At 46.4% G+C, this 21,375-nt stretch overlaps 1 protein-coding gene and 1 long non-coding RNA gene across 7 annotated transcripts in view; one reads left to right on the top strand and one right to left on the bottom strand.

Annotated features, from left to right (window-relative positions):
* The first annotated feature begins 13,473 nt into the window (after window positions 1-13,473).
* frmpd3 (FERM and PDZ domain containing 3) overlaps window positions 13,474-21,375 on the top strand; it is a 54,170-nt gene continuing 46,268 nt past the window's right edge. For 2 of the 6 annotated variants that reach the window (XM_055512539.1, XM_029166099.3), the window contains exon 1: window positions 13,474-13,899. The gene's annotated coding sequence lies outside the window, so the exon portion shown is untranslated. Of the gene's footprint in view, window positions 13,900-18,583; window positions 19,363-21,375 lie in introns of those variants that run through there. The other 4 variants (XM_029166103.3, XM_029166101.3, XM_055512540.1 and 1 more) reach the window with 4 other exon arrangements.
* Window positions 15,687-21,375, bottom strand: part of LOC114865097 (uncharacterized) — a 55,688-nt gene continuing 49,999 nt past the window's right edge. The window contains exon 3 of the long non-coding RNA XR_008695958.1: window positions 15,687-16,057. This is a non-coding gene — a long non-coding RNA (uncharacterized LOC114865097). The remainder of the gene's footprint in view (window positions 16,058-21,375) is intronic.

Raw genomic sequence — 21,375 nt, 5'->3', positions numbered from 1 at the left:
CACACACACACACACACACACACACACACACACACACACACTCACGCACGCACGCACACACGCACGCACACACACGCACGCACGCACACACACACACACACACATACACACACACACACACACACACACACACACACATCTTAGCTCAGCTATTCAATCAAAAGCTATTATCTGAGTTATGGGGAAGGTCAAGAGCATCAAAGGTCAAAGCAATAGTTGTGTTGGGAGGGAAGTTTATTGTGTCATTAACCTGCTTGGCAGCTTTTATTTGCCAGTGATGAAGTTTGTGTTGTGTTAAAGGAATTCATCTTCACCCAGGTAGGAAGATGAATGGCTTCAGCGCCCAACGGCTACACTGTACTCAGGCAAATTCAGGACAGCGTCTGCTCCTCAGGCCTTTCTGTACTGAACCAATGGAAAATTTTGCTAATGCAGCAGCCTACTTCAAATACAGTATGAAGACTGGTGGAATGTCGACAGTGTTGTTATTCAAGGTTGAAAGGTTTGTTTGTGTGAGCTTAGTTCTGCAGTTGACCGAAGGTGGAGCAACCTGCGTCCCTCTGCTCCATCGCTTTCCCTTTTCCTCCAAACTCCTCAGCTTCACATCATCCTGGTCAGACGTCTCCCTGAGCTCCCTCTGTCGCGTACAGTATATGTGAGTTATCAGCTGATCTAGAATAGTTGATCTTTACTAATCGGCTTTTTTCTCTCCTAGAAATCCTTTCACGGTTCGCTTGCCCGAAGCCACCAGGGCATTTCCTGACTGGACACATTATTGGAAATAAATACTTTGCTTTCAGAGTTTGGTTCTGGTTCAATTAACTGGGTTAACTGGAAATTTGGGGAAAATGCGACAACTAACTGACTGTCTTTGAATGCAGCATACTGCAGCATACCTTTCTTGCAACAGCTAATTATGTACTCCAAAAAGTCAAAGGAGCTTCTCTCAGTAGAAGCTTTTTTACACAGAATGCATTACTAAGAGCACAGGCGGTGATCTAATAATGCCTCCAAGTCCTAATGGCCAGGGTTTCTTTTTAAAGGAGGCTGGAGAAACTCAGTCGTCTGAGGGAGAGAAGCGGTGAGGTCGCCGTCGCGGGGTTGAAACACACAGCAGAGAGCGACAGCCGTTCACACCTATGAGCAGTTTCAAGTCACCACTTAAACTAACTGCATGTTTCTTGACTGTGGAGAAAATCAATGCACACGCAGGGAGAAGATACACAGTCCAGGCCCTGGTGGCGCCGAGACGCCAGCCATTATTTCCCAGCTAGAATCAGTGGGGTTCACCTGTGGCCTGTGTGTTGTTCCCTGTGTGATCTCACCTCAGCAAAGACAAACAGGGTCTGATGATAGGGAGGAAGAAAACCCCTGAGGGTTCGTAGCTTTTCCTTTTCAAACGCGAGGCATTCATATCTCATGCTATCAGCATGTTTCTGTGTTTGTATTTATGCACGCGGCTCTGGATGCTAACAGAATGATGCATCGTCGTACTTTGCTCTCACCGCTCTTTATGAGTTCGATGATTAAAGGCCGGTGGCAGGTCCTTTTAATCTCCGTCTGCGTCGGGTTTGGCCGATGTTTCTCTCCAGAGCCTCCTCTATCAGTCGTCCAGCTCCAGCCTGGACCGAAGCCTCTCTTGTGCAGCCAACTCTGGGATCCCGCTGCATTACCAGACCACAAACGCCACGAGGAATAACACCATTACCCAACAAGTCGAATGGGATGTTATTAGTGTGGAAGTTGGCGTTGGGGAGGAGAGAAAAGCCACAAAGCAAGAAGAACTGAATTTAATTAAGCCCAGTTACACGTGTAGTTAAATAATGGTATCTTCCACGTAGATAATTGAATTTCCCCGAAACGCTCTCTATTCCCCATGGACAAGAGAGAAAGCTGTGATTAACTTGAAGGTGAGTGTGGAGGAATGGGAAATGAATTCAGTAATTAGTTAGCACATTACTGTAGATCTAAATTGAATGGTGCTGCTCAGTGTTCCCGTGTTTCTTAAAGCAAAGCTGTGGGACAAACACCTGTAAACATCTGGCGTTACTTGAAACAAGGGCGTCCATCTTTATTCCTCGAAGAATCTGAAAACACCTCGTGTGAAGAGCAAAAATGCAAGGAGCTGGAGATTCCTGGTACTGCAAAGATGATCCATTATTTAAACCATTTCATACAAGCGTTGTGTTGGTGCTGGAGCTTGTCCCAGCTGAGAGGTGAGCTAAACCCTGGACAAGTCGCTATTATCCATAATCTGGGTGCTTATTTACATCTGATGATCTGTGTCACACCTCCAGGCTTTTAAGTGTTAGCCGGTAGCAGCTCATACAGGTCCATGTAGCTGGAAGATGAGACCCCCTCAGCTCCCCGACCCCCCGACCTTCACAGGCAACCTCTCCACAGCCTCAGCGCCCTATAAGTGCTAACATCGCCGATTCTATGCGTTGAAGAACATGACTGACGCTGGTTTTGTGAGGCTATTCTTGATTGTGGTTGAGTAAATTTGGAAATAGGCCTTGTCTCTTTGAGTCACAATATTTGGGTGATTTTCTATTCTTCAATGAAGACGCAACGGTTAAAGAGAAGCCTGAGCTGTCTGGAGCCGCCTGCACGTTTCTAAACCCACTGTGGACTCTCTGTGTTTGATTGAGCTGCCAAGACACTGAAAGCGAGGCTATTGGGTACTGCCTGCGGGGAGAACTGAACAGAGATAATGTAATAGGTCTTGGCCTGTGAGGTGTTCCGGCTTCTTGGCGGGTTTTTCCGTTTTTGTTCTTTCAGAAATATGTATACGCTTTCTGAACTCCAGCCATTTCCTTTGACAGACACAGGCCTGTGTGTTCTGCACATATAGGAGGATTTAAAATGTGCTTTAAACATGCCACCGATTTACAATACACAACTAATAAGCATGGTCTGATCCAATTATCAGCGCAGGAATGTGAGCAGCTTCGTTGCCAAGAGGAAAACAGCTGTCACCAAACAACACACAGGCAAACACAGCCCACCACACCGCCGCAGCACGACAATCGCTGTGTTATTTACCGCTGTCATGAGTCTTGGTGGAATTTTAAACAGTTTGTTAATTTGCTCTGCTTCCGAATAAGCAGCTTTAGTGTTGAACCGGCATCTCTGGCGGCCTTTGATCGGCCCAGCTGTCCAGACCCAAATCCCACAGAGCATCTATGTACACCTGAAGGTTGCATCTCATCAGATGATGTGCAAGAAAGAATCGCATTAAATTCTCAAGTCTGTTTGGCAGGTGGTTGAATAGTGCAGCCTAGAACAGTTGAGCAATTCTAGACAAGGAATGGGTAGTTTTGCCTTTCCCTGATTAACTGCTTAACTTTAAATTAGATACCTTTGGAGGCGCTGCTGAGAAAATGCTTCTTGGCACTTTAGAAAATGTTGGCAGAGGCCATTTAAGACAGAATAGGCAGATGGCTACTTCCACAGATGAGCCACTGACTCAACTGTCATGTTGGTTTTTTCTCTGCTCCATTCACAGAAATGAGCTGTCAGCCTGCACCTCCGCAAGGACGACACAGGTATCTGTGTGTGTGTGTGTGTGTGGGGGGGGGGGGGGGGGGGGGGGACACCAGGACCTTCTAGTACCTTTAACTCAGCACTTTTACTTATGATAAAACCCCTCCCGTCATTTGCATGGCCTCAGACAAAGGCGCATGCCTCGGTTCCACTGAGGGATGCTGCCGAGGAGCATCGGTGATGAGAAATTCATAAATGAATAAATAAACATTTTGACACTGTTAACTTATTCATGCTGAGCTTTCAGACGCAGAAATATACTTTGGGTTTTCACATGCCAGCGAGAATCCCTAAGAGCCAAATGTATAAATCAAATAGCTCCATGAAAAATGAATTCTCATCTTACACCCCTCTCTAAGAATAACAGAGTGCCAGTCTTTTGTCTGTGAATGCACTTTAATCAGGAGCATAAGCATTACATCCAAGTTTCAAAAGGGCTATCATCTCTTTTCACGGTCAGAAGTACTCACCAGGTCATTAAAATTACTTTTTGGCTACCAGTGGATAATTATGTGTTCTAACGCTGCTGCTGGGTCTCAGACACTCAGTGGCCTTACAACCTGCTGCACACAGACCACAGAGTGTGAATGTCAGAACAGTTTTACTGACTATAAAGTAGCCATCACGAAGCAGCCAACCTCAGCTGACCCTCACGGCTTACTGTACTGTACCAGTTCACGAGCGAGAGAATCTGGCAGCGGCTCAGGGCAACTGTGGGCACGAGGCTGCAGGGAGGTACGCACGCATGGAACTCACACAGAAAGTGAAGACAGACGGAAACAGTCAGTAGTTGGGAAGCGGGGACAAAAAGTGGACGTCAGACCAGCCTCACATTTGGTAGCAACAGTGGATCGATCAGATTTAGAGAGGCTGCAGTCTTCATTGAAGTTATAAAACCATATATTTCAGACTTCCAGTATATATGTATATATATATATATATATATATATATATATATATATATATAATATATAAATAGACTTTAATGTAATTTAAGTCCTATAACATTAGATTAAAACATGTGTGAAGAAACACAAATTGACACATGATTGACACTTTAAAATACAGAAACTCACACTCATAACGAATAAGAAATTAACTAACTGTTTGTTGCTCTTGTCACAAGATTAGTTTTAATTGCTCAGATTGCTAAAGTACACAATCTGATGTGAAATCAGAGACAAAAGCAGCAGGGTTCACGTAAGGCTTCGTTAGACAAAAACAGCTGATGCGAAAAAGCTCACAAAGCTGCAACAGAGGCAAAATGTTAAATAGAGGCCGAGCTTTAATTTAAAAACACAAACACTGTGAGTACAGAAACCCACAGACCAACCAAGACCCCCCCCCCACGTTCAAAGCTCTGTGGAGCGCATGCAAATTGCCATGGGCAAGGAATCCTGCAGCAGCATTAGTCCCTAATCTCACACATAAAACCGTCAGCGGCCATTTTGCACTTTACTGTACGTCTCCTGAGGAGGAAGGCGCCGCATCCTGCCAATACGGAGCACTTGTTACTAAGAGCGTGTCATAAAGAAGTCTAGCAGTCAGCACATTCTGGCGATCAGAGGACCGGGCTGCCATTGATGCAAATGTCTTTCAAGCAAGGCCTTAAAAGCTGAAGGACTTTGAGCTGGCTGGGGGAGAATAATTAGAAGGAGAGCAAAGAGGAGCATCTCGGCGCTGGCCCTCTCGTTCTGCTCCATTAGAGGGAGGGAGCATCACGGGCCTAATGTGCCCAGAACCAGCTGTAGAAGAAGAAAGAGCTGTCTGCGGTCCGAGGAGACGCACTAATGAGCATCTTTTAAATACGCAGCCCCGCTACTGGCCAGCAGGCCGGAGCTCCAGGGAGCTACATGTGCATGTAAACAATAACACACACACGCACTCAGCGGACGACTTGTTAGCACACTGAGGCTGTCTCCTCGGCTAATGAGCGCAGAGGAGGCAACGCGATCAGGCGAGACGGGAGCCGAGACACTGTGTTGGACAGAAGACCGGTCCGGGCTGGATGGGAGGCAATGACGACGCTGCCTTCGTCCTCCCAGACCCGCCACGCATTTGTCTCACTCGCCCCCTGAGACCGACTTGCATTATTCTGACGATGACGACGGGAGAACGGGGCCGTTCAAAAACCCGAGGACGCTCACGTGGAGGCGCATGCAAACAAACACGCCCTCCAACCCACATTCAAGGGCAGAAACGATGCTGCTTTATAAGCCTGGACCTCCACGGTCCCAGCAATCCCTTTAAGCTGCTCTCATGGTGGAAAAACAACATTTTCTCCAGAGTTGCGGTAGGGGTCACTTGGCATATGAGCAATTCTTAAAAAAAAAACAGTAATGTCTCAGTATTTCTCCATTACTTCACTCTCCTTTGGGTGTTAAGAGCAACAACATGCAGACAAACGTATGTGTCAACGCAGGATGCAATCAAATCAATTAAAGAAGCTGCAGGGAAACAATCCTACACATCACACGCGTCACTGAACCATTTGTCGCATTTTCACACAGTCCACTGTAGATTCTATTTAAGTGGAAGTAGACCTGAACGTACTGTACATGTACGCAGCCTGACGGAGTGAGCTGAGTTTGTGTGTTTGTCTTCCTCCGTGCGGAAGCAGCAGTGACTCCAGGGCAGAGCTGCCAAAATGTGATAAAAAAAAGGAAGCATGTCTATATAATCTACAAAAATGAGAGGCTGTCATTCGTGCGCTAGTTAGCGGAGTGACTGCAGCTCCTTTCACAGCTCAGTTAGCTAATTAGAGTCTCCTGTAACTCAAGATTACAGCCCTTTCGCTAATTTCCCGTTTGCTTTCTCAACATTCGGATTTAATGTAATTCTAATTAACAAGTGTTAATTCAATTTGGGCTCCTCCAACAACTTGAGATCGGCGGCATGTACGGCGCAGTATAGAGCAGTAAAGAAGAGGACGGCGCTAATGCTGCGCCTCGTTCGCCAGCCGTCGCTCTGTCTCCTCTCTAAATGATATTTAATACGAATCACTTAAGATTCGTAGCGTTCGCTGTCTGCCGAGAGACTCTCAAAAAAAAAATCCGCTCTAAGTGCTTTACATTAAGAGTCAGTAATTGAAAAGCCCACAGCACTAGTCGTTCCACGATCCTTCTTTAAAACTCTTTAAACATTCACTCATTTCTAGCTATTGTTGTGACGGGCTGTGCTCCGCCCTGTCACAGTGATGTATTCAGACACAAGCACATTCTCACCTCAGGGCAGTGCCCGGACCCCGGATTAATGTTCTTATAGTCAGGGCCACACTGACCTCAGGGGGACGTTGCACCCGATTGGCACGCTGACTAATTCAAGGTCTGGGACACGCGAAGGAGGGTCAAGTGATACGACCGACCTGAGGTCAGATAAGCAGCGAGCGCAGGCCTGAGGTAAGTAGTGTTTGTCCCAGACCTTGTGAATGTTCAACAACTGATGGACTCTTTTAGGTTCTGGTTGCTTGATGGGTCCACTGCTGCCACCGCTCTCCTCTCTGGGTCCTCACTATTAGGAACTTTGCTCTGAGCCCTTCACATAACCTCTAATTACGCCACAGAACAACGCAGATCACATCATTAGCTGCTGCTAAATAAAATAATCGCTGATGAGATCGTTAGCTACGGTGGCACGCAGCAGACTAATGTTTGTTTAAGAAAATTGCTGCCTTTTCCGAGGAAACAGCTTGTGCGCCGAGAAAAGCATGACTCACAAACAAAACAACCATTAAACAAGGCACAGAGCGCAGAACCTGACTCCAGCGGAGTCGTTAGTGCATCACTGACGCTGCAACGTACAGAACAGCACAGCACAAACCAGCCACGTGAAAAGCTTTCACATAGTTGACATCAGTTAATTCATTAAGGGCTTTATTTAAACACAGACGCTTGCCGTCTGTCGCTTTGATGTCATTGCCACGTTGTCTGTAGCGTGACTCTACTACTAGTCCCCCACTTTCCTTTCATGAAGGTAACCGCGGTAGGACTGAAGTTATGACCTTGAAAAACCATTAATTTTACATCTACAGATAACAAGATACAGTAATTAAGCCGGGATCCCTGAGATTAAAGCAGTGAAAGAAGTATGTGGAACAATGACGGTGCACAGGACTGCTGAGGTCACAGATACTTGTCTGAAGAAAGTCGTGCACGCCTTTAGTCGTCTTCTTTTTACATGACCAAACGACAACTTGATCATATCAATTAATGACCTCACAAAATATAAAATTACCCAGTTTCCTATGTCCTCATTAAAAGATGCCTCTGTGACGTAGAAAACCAAATTCCACAGTGCATCTTCCATAGCTTGATGGTCCTAGCTTCTGTTGAGTGCACTGTACTATGTGTACACACTCCTGCAGGTGTACCTGCCCTCTGCTCCAGTTGCTTCCCACAGTCTATACACACACATTTGGCTAAACTGAAGAACAGGAAAGGTTCACTGTCTCTGTTGGTAATAAACAGCCAACTTTTCCAGAGTCTACAGTAGGCCTCTCGCCTCAGGTGGATTTAACACAAGGGATGGATGGATGGATGGATGGATGGATGGATGGATGGATGGATGGATGGATGGATGGATGGATGGATGGTGTCCCTTGAGAAAACTGCAAAAATTGGGACTAAATATTTCAAATAAGACGTAAGTCACTTACAGTAAAAGTCAGACGCATCACTGTGTCTGTACATTAGAGCAGCCCAGCCCTCTGTACTGTAGGTATTCTTCCTCTGATTTTAGGTCTTGTCAGGCTACAGTGTCTAACTTCAGCTCTGCCAGACTGCCAATTGTAATCAGTAGTAAACCAGACCCCCTGTTATTCTCAACAGGAGGTCTGGTCATTAAGGGGGTGTAAGATTGTTTTGTGTAGGTGCAGAAAGACTCTCAAATTGAGCCGGGGCTCAGGATCCCAGAAGGACGGGGTTGTGTACTAACATGTCCGCTTTGTGTCTTTGTGTCTAATGTGCTGCTCTCTGGCTCTTTCGAGTCCCACAGGTTATTTTTAGACTCATTCCCCCGATAATAACAGGCGAGTCCTTGATATGCCTGAGCTGAGACCTATGGGGAGAGATCTGCAGTGTCTGTTAATGTGGGCAACATAGGCTGACTGCCTGTTTTCTAAAGGACAGCTACGTGCTTTTATCGCCTTGATGCAGCACACTTGGTTTCTCCTCACACAACCACACTGCGTGATTGTTCTTTGTGACTTGCTGGGATTTGGCGGATCACTTTGAAGGCTTAGAATCTTAAACCCGATAGGAAACCCTCTGTCTCAGCACAACAGACGTGTTGTTATTTAGTTTTTTTGTTGTTCTTGTTGTTGTTGTTTTCGGTTTTGTACGTTGAAAATAAACAGTTGATTAACTACTGATACTGAACTAGGTCCATGCATGGAATTAAATATTAATTTCCCAATCTGAATTCAACCGATCTGATTTGAACCAAATTCATTTAATATATAATTGACTCAAATGAACTGAAAACTGGAAAAAACAAACAAACAAGAGAGAACCGTTAATATCTACGTATTAACCAAAATAAAGTCTAGAGGACAAAAACAGATATAATACTTTGCAAACAAATCAGTCAGACGATTATACACTACTAAACATTTCGCAGTCACGACCACCTCTTATTTTCATTGCATCTCTTTGGTTGCTGTGCAGATCTCTCTCTCTCTCTCTCTCTCTCTCTCTCTCTCTCTCTCTCGATCCACAAAAGAAGTAAAGCGATCAGTTAATCTGAAGCATAGTCAATGTGCCACTTATACTGACTGTAATGCACCATTTACAGTGAAAATATCATCTTTACAGCGATAAACTGAACTGTTACTACGGAGACTAACAACATTTCATGGACGATCCCGTCACATTATAGAGCATGAAAAGAGGGAGAAATCAGCAAAGACTTCATGTCTGATTTTAATTTCACAGACGCTCTGAGTGATGAAGCATGATTGTGTTGTTTATCTCTCCGTTTCTGTACACGCGTGCATTCTCTCTGCAGGCTTTCTCTTCAGTCAGTCAATAAGTCATTAGGCAGTATAGCTGGTGTCATGTCACTGCAGCCTGAGGTCAATGTGGATATTAACTCCGTTATTTCCCCGTTCTGTTTTCATTGCTCAGCCAGTCGTGAAATCCAATAGATGCACTGAGCTGCTGACATCAGGCTGTCTAAGAGCTGACACCCCAAAGTGATGAAGAGGATGAGGAAGATTGAGATGTGAACATAAATCACTGCATATTTGACCCATAAAGGAAATAATTTTGCGGTGAGGCATCTGTATATGGGCTACAGCATTGTAAACCACAGGCATCAGAGGAGCTCTGAGGGTTAATTGACTGTTAAGCCTCTGTGCTGCCAGAGATCAAACACGTTCAGTCTCACAATCAAAATCTTGTGGAACTTTCCCGACGCGGCAGGATGCTCCATGACAAGGTCACCGCTGAACCAACACTGGGCTCTGGGAGGATTTTGTGTGTCACTGTGCACGTGTGAACCTCAGATGGGGTCAGAATGGAGTTTTAGACATATGGAATGGAAATCTAACCTAATAATGCTCTGTATGTTTTTAGAAATACAATATAATAGTAATTGTTGCATCAAAAATATTATGAAAATGGTAAAGTCTGAAACAAAAAATCACAAATAGGCTTTAATCCTCTGGGTTTCCAGGATGCTTTGATGCTGGCATCATCCTCCATTTTTAGATGCTGGTGAAACTGACAGTTATTTTATGTTTGCTCTTCGTTGTGATCTTGTGCGGTTTCATCTGATCTCTGGCTGGTTTATGTTTCGGAGTCTCTCGGGGTGCGATGCTCTGCTTGCTGACGGCGTGGACAGACAGTTTCTCAGAGAGCAGACTCTGAAGCTACTGGATCTCCGTCCAAACCAAAAAGCATCACACGGATTATTTGATGCCGCGTTTCATGTGAAATGGACACACAGGTGCTTTTACTTCTGGAAGTTTTAACAGACGCTGTGGCTTCCGATGAGGAAACAAACCGTGATTCATTCCACCAAGGATGTCATTTTGACTTTGAGTGGCTTCTTTTCAACGCGTTACATTACCATCTGCTTCCAGTCAGTTCTTTCCTGACAGAGCTGAGCTATTCTATGTAAATATAGAGGAGGTTAAAGGAAAGTAAAATATTCCTTGGGTGGTGTGAAGATTAATCAATTAAATCTGTCATTTTAGATCTGCGCTGCGATCGCTCACGTTGCCTGCTTCAACAGTAAAACACACAGCAGCAGCCGACGGTACTTTTTATGAGTCACATCTGGGACCCTGATGAACTCACTGTGCATTCAGGACACAGCGGTGGAAGCAGTGATCTTTTTATTGCTGGCAATCTGGGTTTGCTGTGTCATTAACAAGCCTGTGGCCAGTAGCGTCCCTTCCTCATGTACTGTAGGTAGCTGACAGCTAACAGCTTGACCTCTGCCACAGGATGTGTGACAGACGCTCACTGAAGGATGGATGTCAGAGTTGGAGGTCTTCAGCGTTTCTTCTAAGCAAGCTTCAGACAGAAACAGATCACAGACCAGTTCAGGGCCGGTGTAATACTGCGCAGGCCTCTTGGCACCAGCCCAGAGCAGGAAATCAGGCCTCAAGCAAGAAATATATGTGCAGAGGCATTATAATGTGTAATGAACTGTAAAAACAATCTCATTGCAGTAATTTAAAGTCACAACATATTCTTTCTGCAACTGCAAACATTATATACACCCTATCAAACAATATACAACACAGATATCCAGGTACTGAATTCCTTTATGTTTATACCTGCACATAATGACAATGCTGTTCCTTCTCTGTGCTTCCTTAATAATCTGTCCATGATGCTGAGCAGGTCAGACCACGTTATTGAAAACGCCGCCGTCCTCGTCGGATCTGAAGTCTCATCATATTCTGTTTGGGTGTGAACAGCATTTCTCTGCCACCAGTGCGAGGTCCACACCCAGGTATTAGAACAGAACAAAGAACACATACAGTAGAATTTAGGAGAAAATGGGCTTTGGTGCAAACGATCAGGATTCAAAGGATTCGTTTAATTGCAGATGTCACAATTCAGCTTAATGTAATAAATAAACCTGTTTTCATTCATTTATTACCGCACATTAACAGTAGAACTGATGACCTATGGGAAAGCAAAACGAATGACTTAATTATTGGCCTGGTGACATTTCCAAGGAAGTGACACATTAGTACATTTAAAAACCAAGAGAGCAAAGCTTTTTGAGAGCTTCTCTCACACGGAGCAGAAGTGTTGCATCGCTGTAGGACATGAGCGCAGGTACCAGTGCATTTGTAATCCTGAGGTCTGCCAGGAGAGCAGGAGTGAGCGAGAATTACCATCTGCCCGTCCTCTGCCAACATCCAGCGCACTTCTAACCGTCTTTCTCATGCATAATTACCCCCTCGCAGACTCCGCGAGGCTCATTCCTCTCCGCGAGCGCGCCTCAGTCAGCGACGTGGCTCACTAAAGCCTGATTTAGCAGCAGATTACAGGGCTGCATTAACACAGTCAAGCACCGGGAAGCGCTTACTAAAGCAGACCTCGGGTCAGTGCCGAACAGCCTTCCCTAAAGAATCAGGTCTGGATTCAGTAAGTGAAGCTGCGCTGATGCGTGAATAACAATGGGCGCGCTGCGAGGGAACTTCAAACTGTTTCAATCAGTCCTTTTAAAGGCAGCGCTTTGAATCCATAACTGGCATTTGCTGCAGCTCCAGATAGTTCCCTGTGTATTTATACCAGTATTTATGCAACACAGCAGATTGTTGGACGCTCCTATCAGTCCTGTTGTGCCGTCCACCGCTAACAGGGAGCGCCTCTCTAGACATCCGACGTTTGCAGAGGTGTGGAGGTCGTCAGCGGTCTTTGCTGGGAAGCTGACAGGAGCAGCCCCTGCTTCTTCTGAGGTTCCTGCATGAAACCTGGTTTTGAGTGCGGGCAGACAGCCTGATTAATTCAAGCCAGACGGCGCAGGGAAGACAAAGACATGACTTAGGAGGACGGACAGACAGACAGAGCAGATGAGGAGGGTACTTGGGATGCTGCCCGTGTGCGTCTCCCTGCTTCCTTATCAGATGGGGAAACGTCTCAGTGCGTGGATTTCTGCTTCCCTCTCTCTGCCTCTTTTGATTCCTCTGTCGGTTTCAGAAGCCCTTCTTCCTGTCTGCACATCTTCATTTCTCCCCATTCTATCCCCCTCTGCGCCTCACTTTAATTCCTGAGGCATTCAAAGCAGGCAGCATGCTCAAAGAACAAAACAGAGCAAACTGTCAGTGAAAGTGAGGCTCAATATTTCAACTCTTGTCTTCCGCGTTTTCTTTCTTTTCACTTCCTGTTTGCCACATGGGAGCTTTGGTATGTATTCATCTCTCCTCTCCTCTCCTCCTCCAGAGGACCCTCTGCAGTGATGAGGTGCAACATTTCACGGAGGGACGTAGCCCGTTAATGCTCCGTTCCGTTCCCCTGTGTGCGTTTGTGTGTGTGTGCTCACAGCAGCCTATAAACATCGCCATCAGCAACCTCAGGTAGCAATTTCATACATACTCATTATCATACAAAGGACAAATTTAAACATGCAAAACAAGCACAGCAAAACATTGCCTCCCTTTGTCTCTCTGGTCTCACACACTCACACATGGGTAGGGCTGACTCATTAACTCAGCCATTTCCATGCATTCCTAATTAACTGATACCAATAGATGGAGCAGGAGGAAAAACAACCTTTTCTATACTTTCCCTTGTCATTCTCCCTCCCCCACTCCCACACACCTCTCTCTCTCTCCATCGCTCTCTCCTCCCGCTCCTCTCTCCGATTCTCTCCCATACTGCCTCAGCATCACGGAGCCACAGGCAGCAACAACGAAGAGGGACGAGAGCAGCGCCGGCGCTCGGAAAGGCACAAAAAAAACAAAAACAAAAAAAAAAAAACGCACGCTCTCCCGTGCACAGGAGGAAAGCGGGCGGCGGACAGAGGCTCCAGCTGTAGCATGTCCACCGGCTGCAGTCCGACATGTGGGAGGAGGAGGTGCTCTAGCTGTTCCGTGTCAGCTCCAGTCTTCTAAGCGCCTCCCATCCCCCCGAACGCTCGCTCCCTGGCTCTGCAGTCGCTGAGGGGCTGGCTGGAATGACCCGGGAGAGCGGGAGACGCGAGGACCTGCGCTAAAACGGACCCGGCGGCTGCGAGGACTAACCGTCACCTTCCTCCTCCGCGGGCTGGCGAACGCGGGGCGCACCTCTCATCTGTCCCACAGATGCACGCCCATGTAGGAGGGCATGGCCACGTAGACCAGGGGTCTTCACCAAGCGCGGCCACAGAGAGGAGAACCACAGGGACACGCAGGTAAGAGGCAGCACAGCTGGAATCCTGCTGCTCTGATTGGAACCAAAGAATCAGCTTTGTGTCATCTGAGATATGGATTCCTTCAAGTGTTTGATCCTCTCTGTCCATATACTAGTTTGATCATGTGCTCGGAGGGTTGTGTGTCTTGACTGCGCGTGCCTGCTGTGCAGCTTTGGTGCAAGCCCATTGATTAGGCGGGAGACGTGTCTGTGGAGGAGCCCGGTGGCAGAATGATAATAGATTGTGTCTCCTGGAGGACGTGGTCTGATATTCATCGGACATCAAGGGACCCGAGACAGTTCAGCGGGGAGAGAGAAAGTCTGTGGCATTTCCTGTAATTTATGTGAGTGCCATGTCCTCTGGGCTTCTGCTGTTCTGGGGGTTGACCAAATGGGTTTGCTTTTCCTCACTGCTTCATTTGTAATTTATATATTCATCCCACTCTCCACATTTGGGCAGTTTTTCATTTAAAGTCCGAGGGGCTGCATTTCGCAGCGAGCCACTGTAGCTGAGGAGTTTGCTGGGTGCCCGCTGTCGTGTAGCTGGAGAGCGGAAGGAGCCCACGGGTGCTGGTGCTGCTGTGGTGCTACAGCAGGGTGGAAATGGAAGCGTAGGTCCGTGCATGGAGACGGAGAGATGCACAATTGGGTTCGACAATTTCGCGGAGGGAAAACACATGTTGGAGCCAAGTTGATTCGTGAGGGGTGAAAGAATAAAGAATATTAACACTGACGTTTGTATTACTTCCACTTCCTTTCAGCGGCTGCCCCTGCAAAAAAAAGATCAACTGATACCAACTGACCCCCCCCCCAACTCTCCACTAATACTCCAAAGCCTTATTGCTCGACTCTAACGTTGTTTTCATGCTTTTCTTTTCTTGTGGACGTCGGTGACAGGGGCAGCAGCAGCTCACGGAGCATTTCAGAGATTGGCCCAGGGTGGATGTGCGTATTCAGAGGTGTCTTTGGCTGAGAACGATGAGCTGTCCGGTGCTGTTGCGTGGAGCATACATCACTTTATGCAGGTTTGGGCGCCCAGGAGGAATCACCAAAAAGGAAGTCGTTACTGGAATGACGAGGCTGCTCCGACCTCATCGTGGGTTACAGAGATAGTGAATGGGGGGCGAATGGAGCATGTGAGACAGGTGGAGCGGAGAAGCTTCAGGTGAGGAGCGATTAGCACCAGAGGCGCTGGGTTCAACATATGGACATAAATATCAATATTTCTCATTACACAACGTGCTTCAGAGCGGAAGAGGCCGATTCAGAGGTCAGCATTAAAAAGTTGTATTGCATCCATTAGGTTGGTGTCTGAGTGGAATCAGCTGGTGTTGAGGCGTTTGGCATAAAATATATTTACAGACCCACAGCATTAGCACAGACTGGCAGCCCCACCTACACATAGAACATATATAGATTATAGATTTCACAAAGTAAAGGCATTTGCATGCATGAGGAGAAACAACATGCATGATTTCATGTGTTTACATTAGCTTTAGAAGCATGGGTGAGACACACGTGAATCTAAGTACACTCACACCCCACAAAGTTTTAGTGTTTTAACAAAACTCCACAAACACCCCGCACCACTCGATCAGTCCCATAAACATCTCACATATGCAACCACAATGAAATCCGCTGCAGCTGAAGCCGCCGAGTTCCACGCTGCAGCAGGCAGGCTGCGTTCGAGGGCTATGTCGTCATGTTTACTGTAATTACAATGGGCATGGGCAGAGTAAGTGGAACAGACAGCGGCACGGCACAGAGCGGTGCTCCTGAGATCAGAAACCGAGCTGTGGAGTTATTCTACCATAACCTACATTTGCCACGTTGGTCGTGATTAAGGAATGTGTCAATCAACACGACGGTGTCTTTGATGTGTTTTTAATTGAGTTCAGTAGCATGTAGCTACAGGCTGTGGCTACAGACAATTATTAATTCATTTATGTGTTTAAGAAAATCCCCTCCAGGCTTTTTGTCTTCGTGGTTTGTTGATGAAAGAAGGATTAAGAGACAAAAGATGGAGATGTGAAATCTCCCCGACTCCCTTCACACGCAGTGAGCAGTGGGCACGCACAAAAACTGTAGGGTAAATCTCTGTCGCTCGCTCGCTTCCTCTTCTGGTCACCCATGACAACCAGCTGTTTCTGCTGCTGCATCTAAGGGCCAGTCGGACAAAGCAGAAACCAGAGCTCAGACATGCGGCATGAAAGGAAGAATGGAAAAAAAACAAAAAAACAATCCCAGTAACAAACAGTGTTACCGTGGTGATAAATATCTGAGTGTCAACATGCATATTAATTGGTCTTTTGTCCCAGCGTGTTTCCGAGACTCAGAGGAGCGTTGCTGTGTGAAGTCATTCTATCGGCTGAGGGAGCTAACAGTAACATCTAGCGTCCACGCTACGTAGCATATGGCCATTAAAGTGGAGGACGGACCTCTGCATCCGCTGCTCGCAGGCTCCAGACGACCGTGCACTTCTTTCAGTAAGGCGAGTCCATTAAGGCAGTGAGTGGACTTTAATGGACCCGAGGAACCTCAGTTGCCCCCAATCTGGTCCAATTTCAGTCCCAGTCACTTTTCCTCCAAATTAAATAACAAAATAGGACCCAAACGTTGGTCAAGCAAGAGCAGGCCGCAGTGTTAAAAGGTGCAGTCGGCAGAGTTTAGTTAAAGGAACACTTTATGGAGAAACAAGGAATGAACGGAGACGCTCTCTCGCCTCACAAAGAGGAAACCCCACAGCCTGCGCTGCGCCTGCACCGGTGGCACAGCTGCACCCCCCTGGGATCTGCAGTGGTACAGATGCTCTGAGCCCTCCAGCGTGAAGGCTCTCCGGCGCCCCGTGAGTGCCTGAGTAGCGACATGACGGGAGGAGCGGCGCCGCCGCGCGCTCAGAGGACGGCGTCTTTCGCTGGAGGCCACACAACTAGAGCAGCCTGGAGGAAAGCAACGCTACGGCTTCACACAGACAGGCTGGAACAAAATGCTCGTTTACCTTTGAAGGACAACGACAAGGACAGGCTCCTTGCTAAAAGCTCAGGGCAGTGTTTTTGGGCCAGAAATGGATCGTTTAGGTCCAGAGTGGAGTGACAGCAGCAGCTGGAAACACTCTGGGTCGTGAATCATCAGGGAGATGTGTCCAGTATTTGGACAGAGTATCTGCATCTGCTCTCACAGAGAATTTACACACACACACACGCACACGCACACACACACACACGCACGCACGCGCGCACACACACTGCTCGGATGCTGTCGATTACTTTTTGTTGTGTTGTTGTTTCGCCGGGTACAAACATAGCCGAGAGCCATAACGCTAATTACATTATTAACTGTGCTTTCGTGTTCCCTTCTCTGTCACAGCGCCGCTCGATCGGGTGTTTCTGTATATCCAGGCATTTTAGGGTGGGGACTCTGGCCCACGTGCACATACACATGTGTGTGTAGAAAACACATTAAGTGTTCTCTGCAGGTTCAACCAGCCAAGCCAGCTTCCCTTCACTTGAGGGTATTATCCTGCTAAGTGCACTTTATCTCACTTTCTATTTGTCAACAGTGAAAAATTGAATTATATATTACACTGAATCATTGTTTTGTTCATGTTTACTTTATGTTTTGGAGATGCAGTGATGCAGCACAGGCAAGATCTTGACTGTGTCTTAAAATTAACCAAAACAGGCGGTGATATTTCTCCAGCTCCTGCGCTTCTGGTGCAATTTAGAGAAGCGAGCTGAAGCGAAAACATCTTCAGATAATTTGCAGAAAATGAAAACGAGTCTGATCGAGATTAAAAGGAGAAGCAACACGGTCCTTTAGTGTGATGCAAGTCAGAGAAACAAACAGAGACAAGAAAGGCAGGGCACGCGAGGACGGAGCTGGGGATGATTGATGATCTTTACTTTTTTCCCTGCAGAGGATGAAACAATCTGCTAGAAGTGCAGATTCTGACAGCACATTTCAAGCATTCGGAGATGAAGCTTATAAAAATAGTGAAGGCACAAACAGCTCCTCGCAATCAGACGACACTCTGGGCTCCTTTCACTCATGTAGGAAGCGTCTTTTTATAATAAATTAATTGTCTCACAGGTGGCAGCTCTGAGGACTGAAATCTCTAATAACGATTATTGCTGAATGTGGGGCATTTGCTAACAAGCTGTCAGAAACTGAAGTGCTTCACTCTTTAACCAGATATAGCTGTGTGAAGTGGAACCGCCGCAACAGCAGCCAGTGTGGCTCTTTCATATTTCTCTCAATCACAGCCTCCAGTGGGTCCTGCTGCCCCACACTCGCCCCATCGCCTGCCACACACTTACAGACGTCTAGAGTGAAAACACACCGCTTTGTGTTAGAGGGAAGGATGAGATGATGCTCATATTTAAGCACGTTCATTTTAATACTTTACATTTTTATACCATTTTAATACTATTTTAATACTTTTAATACTTAGCAATGAAAAACTCCTATATTTTCCCATCCTCCACCCATCATACAGTTTTTCAAAAACAGATGGAGATATAGTAACAGAAGGGCAGAAAGACAAGAAACAAAGCAGATCGGGACTGAGCAAAGGTTTCAAACATCACATCTCCATCCGCTGCGTTGCTGCAACAGGATTCAGCCGCATCGCAGCCGGACCCACACGTTTCCCGCGCCCAGATTAATCATGTCGGGTTGTGTCATTTTCCCAGTAATTGCGCTGCGCTGCTTCGTAATGAAAGCGATGTTTGACCCCGGCATCAGCGGCGCGCCGTAATTTTGCACAGCCACCGAACCGGCTCTCACTGTCTGTGCTTTGCACAGAAATGAGTTGGACGTGCGCGGCAAGTCGCCGAAGGTCCGAGTGCGACACGCTGCAGGAGGACCACATCTGCATCGTCATCCACATCAAATTACACTGTGTCTCTGCTGGCTCCCCCCATTCAGGGCAATTGCTTCAAAAGAAATAAAATAAATGGCAGCAGCATTTACAGCACAGGCTGAAATGAAATGCTATGAAGAGAATGAAGGAGAAATTATTAAAATGTGCTTCATTATGTACCTGGCTTATTATCTCCCCTCTACAATAGTCAAAAACAATTAGACTCTATGTTATAATAATCAAACCACACAAACAAACTATGTTTTCTAATGTTCTACACAGCACATCTGCCTAAGTATTAGTTTAAAACTAAATGAATACAAATGCAAACCAAAAAAAAACAACCACTGTAAATATTGTACAACTGAAACGTTATTGGTACAAAAGGAGGCGGCTAATGAGCAGGAAACGACAGGAAGTCACTCCTGGCGCACATGATCTGTTGGAGTAAATAAGTCTGAGACTTTATCTCAATCTCTGTTAATGTCTCTCTCTGGAGACTTGGGAGGGATGTGATGGTGTTTGATGTGAGCTGCTAACACCCCAGAGCAGTGCGAAACCAAAGATAAAGCCTTCCCTTACAGCACCGGCCTGACTTCAAAGGTGTGAAAATGAAACACTTTGACATACTGTGTATCTGTCCGTGTGTGTCTTAGTCTGTGTGTGTTTAACGTTACTAAGAAATGTGTAAACTGCCGTTGCCATTAACACAATTATCTACAGATACAGAGAAATTGTACTGGATGTACTGGATCATCAAGAGATGAGTCCTTGTCTCAACTGCAGCGTTTATGGGTGTTTGTGCTGAAATGCTGTCTTTGAGCTGATGGAACCAAGGAGGACCTTATTTTCTGGCGCAATAGTAGTTATTTGGCCAGATCAGGACACAGACTGGCTGGATTGAAGTGGACAGGGCTCAGCCAGGTTAGTGAAGATGCTACTGATTGTACAGGATGATGAAAACGGTGCAAAGCAAGGCCATTTATTTAGAGCTGCATCAGTGCCACTGATGTTAATCCGCCGTCCAGCCAATCAGCTGGAGTGCTCCTGCTTTGTTGTGGCCAAGTTGTCAAGAAGTTAAGGTATCAGATGGGGAACAGAACATGGATAATGCATAAAGACTGCAACCCTCAAGAGATCATTCTGCTTAAAGCAGGAGAAACGTAGTGTAACGTTTTACAGCGGTCTAGTCAGAGTCCTGACTTTAATGCTGAAATGCTGTGGAGGAACCTGAAGTGGGGCCGTTCACTATTCTGGACTGAAGCTTTTCAGTAAAGAGGAAAGCACGGAATTCCCTCCAGGTCAGCGTGTTATTGCTGGAGAAGAGGGTCATAGCTGTTACTGAACAAACAGGCTCTCACACACGCACACTGTGCAGAATTCAAGACCGGCAAATGTTCCACAATGAACAGGCTTCATAAACAAATGTGGTTGTTTGTCTCTTGGCTCGAATGGGTCTCAGTCTGTCATCGCCGCTCCATTATGATGTATAGTACTTTACAAAGTATCTCTGTCAGCTGCTGAACAGCACGAGATGTATATTAGACGAGTGCTCGTCCCATGCAGGCTCTGTACTCACATCCACTGCAAACACTACAATGCAGAGCGGATGAGAACACCTTCGGTTTCATGTAAACTCAGACGAGAGCGCAGCGATTCCCCCGTAGATTACGGCGCATTCTTGCACAAATCCCTGCAAACGTCTGCTGTAAACACAACACGTCTACGTACAAACACGGCGCTCGCTTCCACAAAAAGCTCCGCTTTGTAGCTCAATGCCACTAAGTCACTTTGTGTTAGACTCAGATTCATCGCCTCTGAAACCGACGGCACACAGACAAGGCTTATATTCATCCACAGACCGTTTAGGTGTTCAGCCCACAGGTCTGTTTGTGTGAACATATTTCAGCATACTAGTGTGTGTGTGTGTGTGTGTGTGTGTGTGTGTGTGTGTGTGTGTGTGTGTGTGTAGAAAGCCTCGCCTGCAGTAAGCCCTTCTCATAGGCTGTGAATAGTCATACAGTACAAGAAATCCCATATGTGAGTACACACACACACACACACACTCACACACACACACACACACACTGCAGCTCTGTCATTGTGGATGTGGTGGGATACTTTCATTCTCTTCAAAGGCTAATTTAAATTTTTAATGGCTTCAGACTCTTTGAGGAAAACAGAGAAGCAGCTTTGCTGAAAGCTCGTAACCTCTCAGACCTCCCTCAACTAAATTTGTTCAACCCTGGGGGAAGGATGCCGTCCAATATGAACATTTAATGTAATTGGACACACTAAATGCTGCATTATGCAGAACATGTCGTCACGTAAGCAGCAGTCTGTCACGCATGGACGGATTTAGTCTGAATTCCCCCCGTTTCCCTTCGTGATACTTTGAGAGGAGTATCACAAAACAGATTCCTGTCCGTGTCGCAGGGTTCGCACTGCACGACTATCGAACCCAATCACTCCCATCTGACATGTGCATAAGAGACGTGCAAACAGTATCTGACATGGACCAAACCTGCTGCGAGGAGATTTGAATCCTAGCGCTGAATCACAGGGGTCTGTTTAATGTAATGGGATTTACAGTACAGTGTTATTGATCACGGTGTA

This window comes from Betta splendens, chromosome 10 (genome assembly GCF_900634795.4).
Source record: "Betta splendens chromosome 10, fBetSpl5.4, whole genome shotgun sequence".
Lineage (NCBI taxonomy): Eukaryota > Metazoa > Chordata > Actinopteri > Anabantiformes > Osphronemidae > Betta > Betta splendens.
This window is presented reverse-complemented; position numbering and strand designations above follow the sequence as displayed.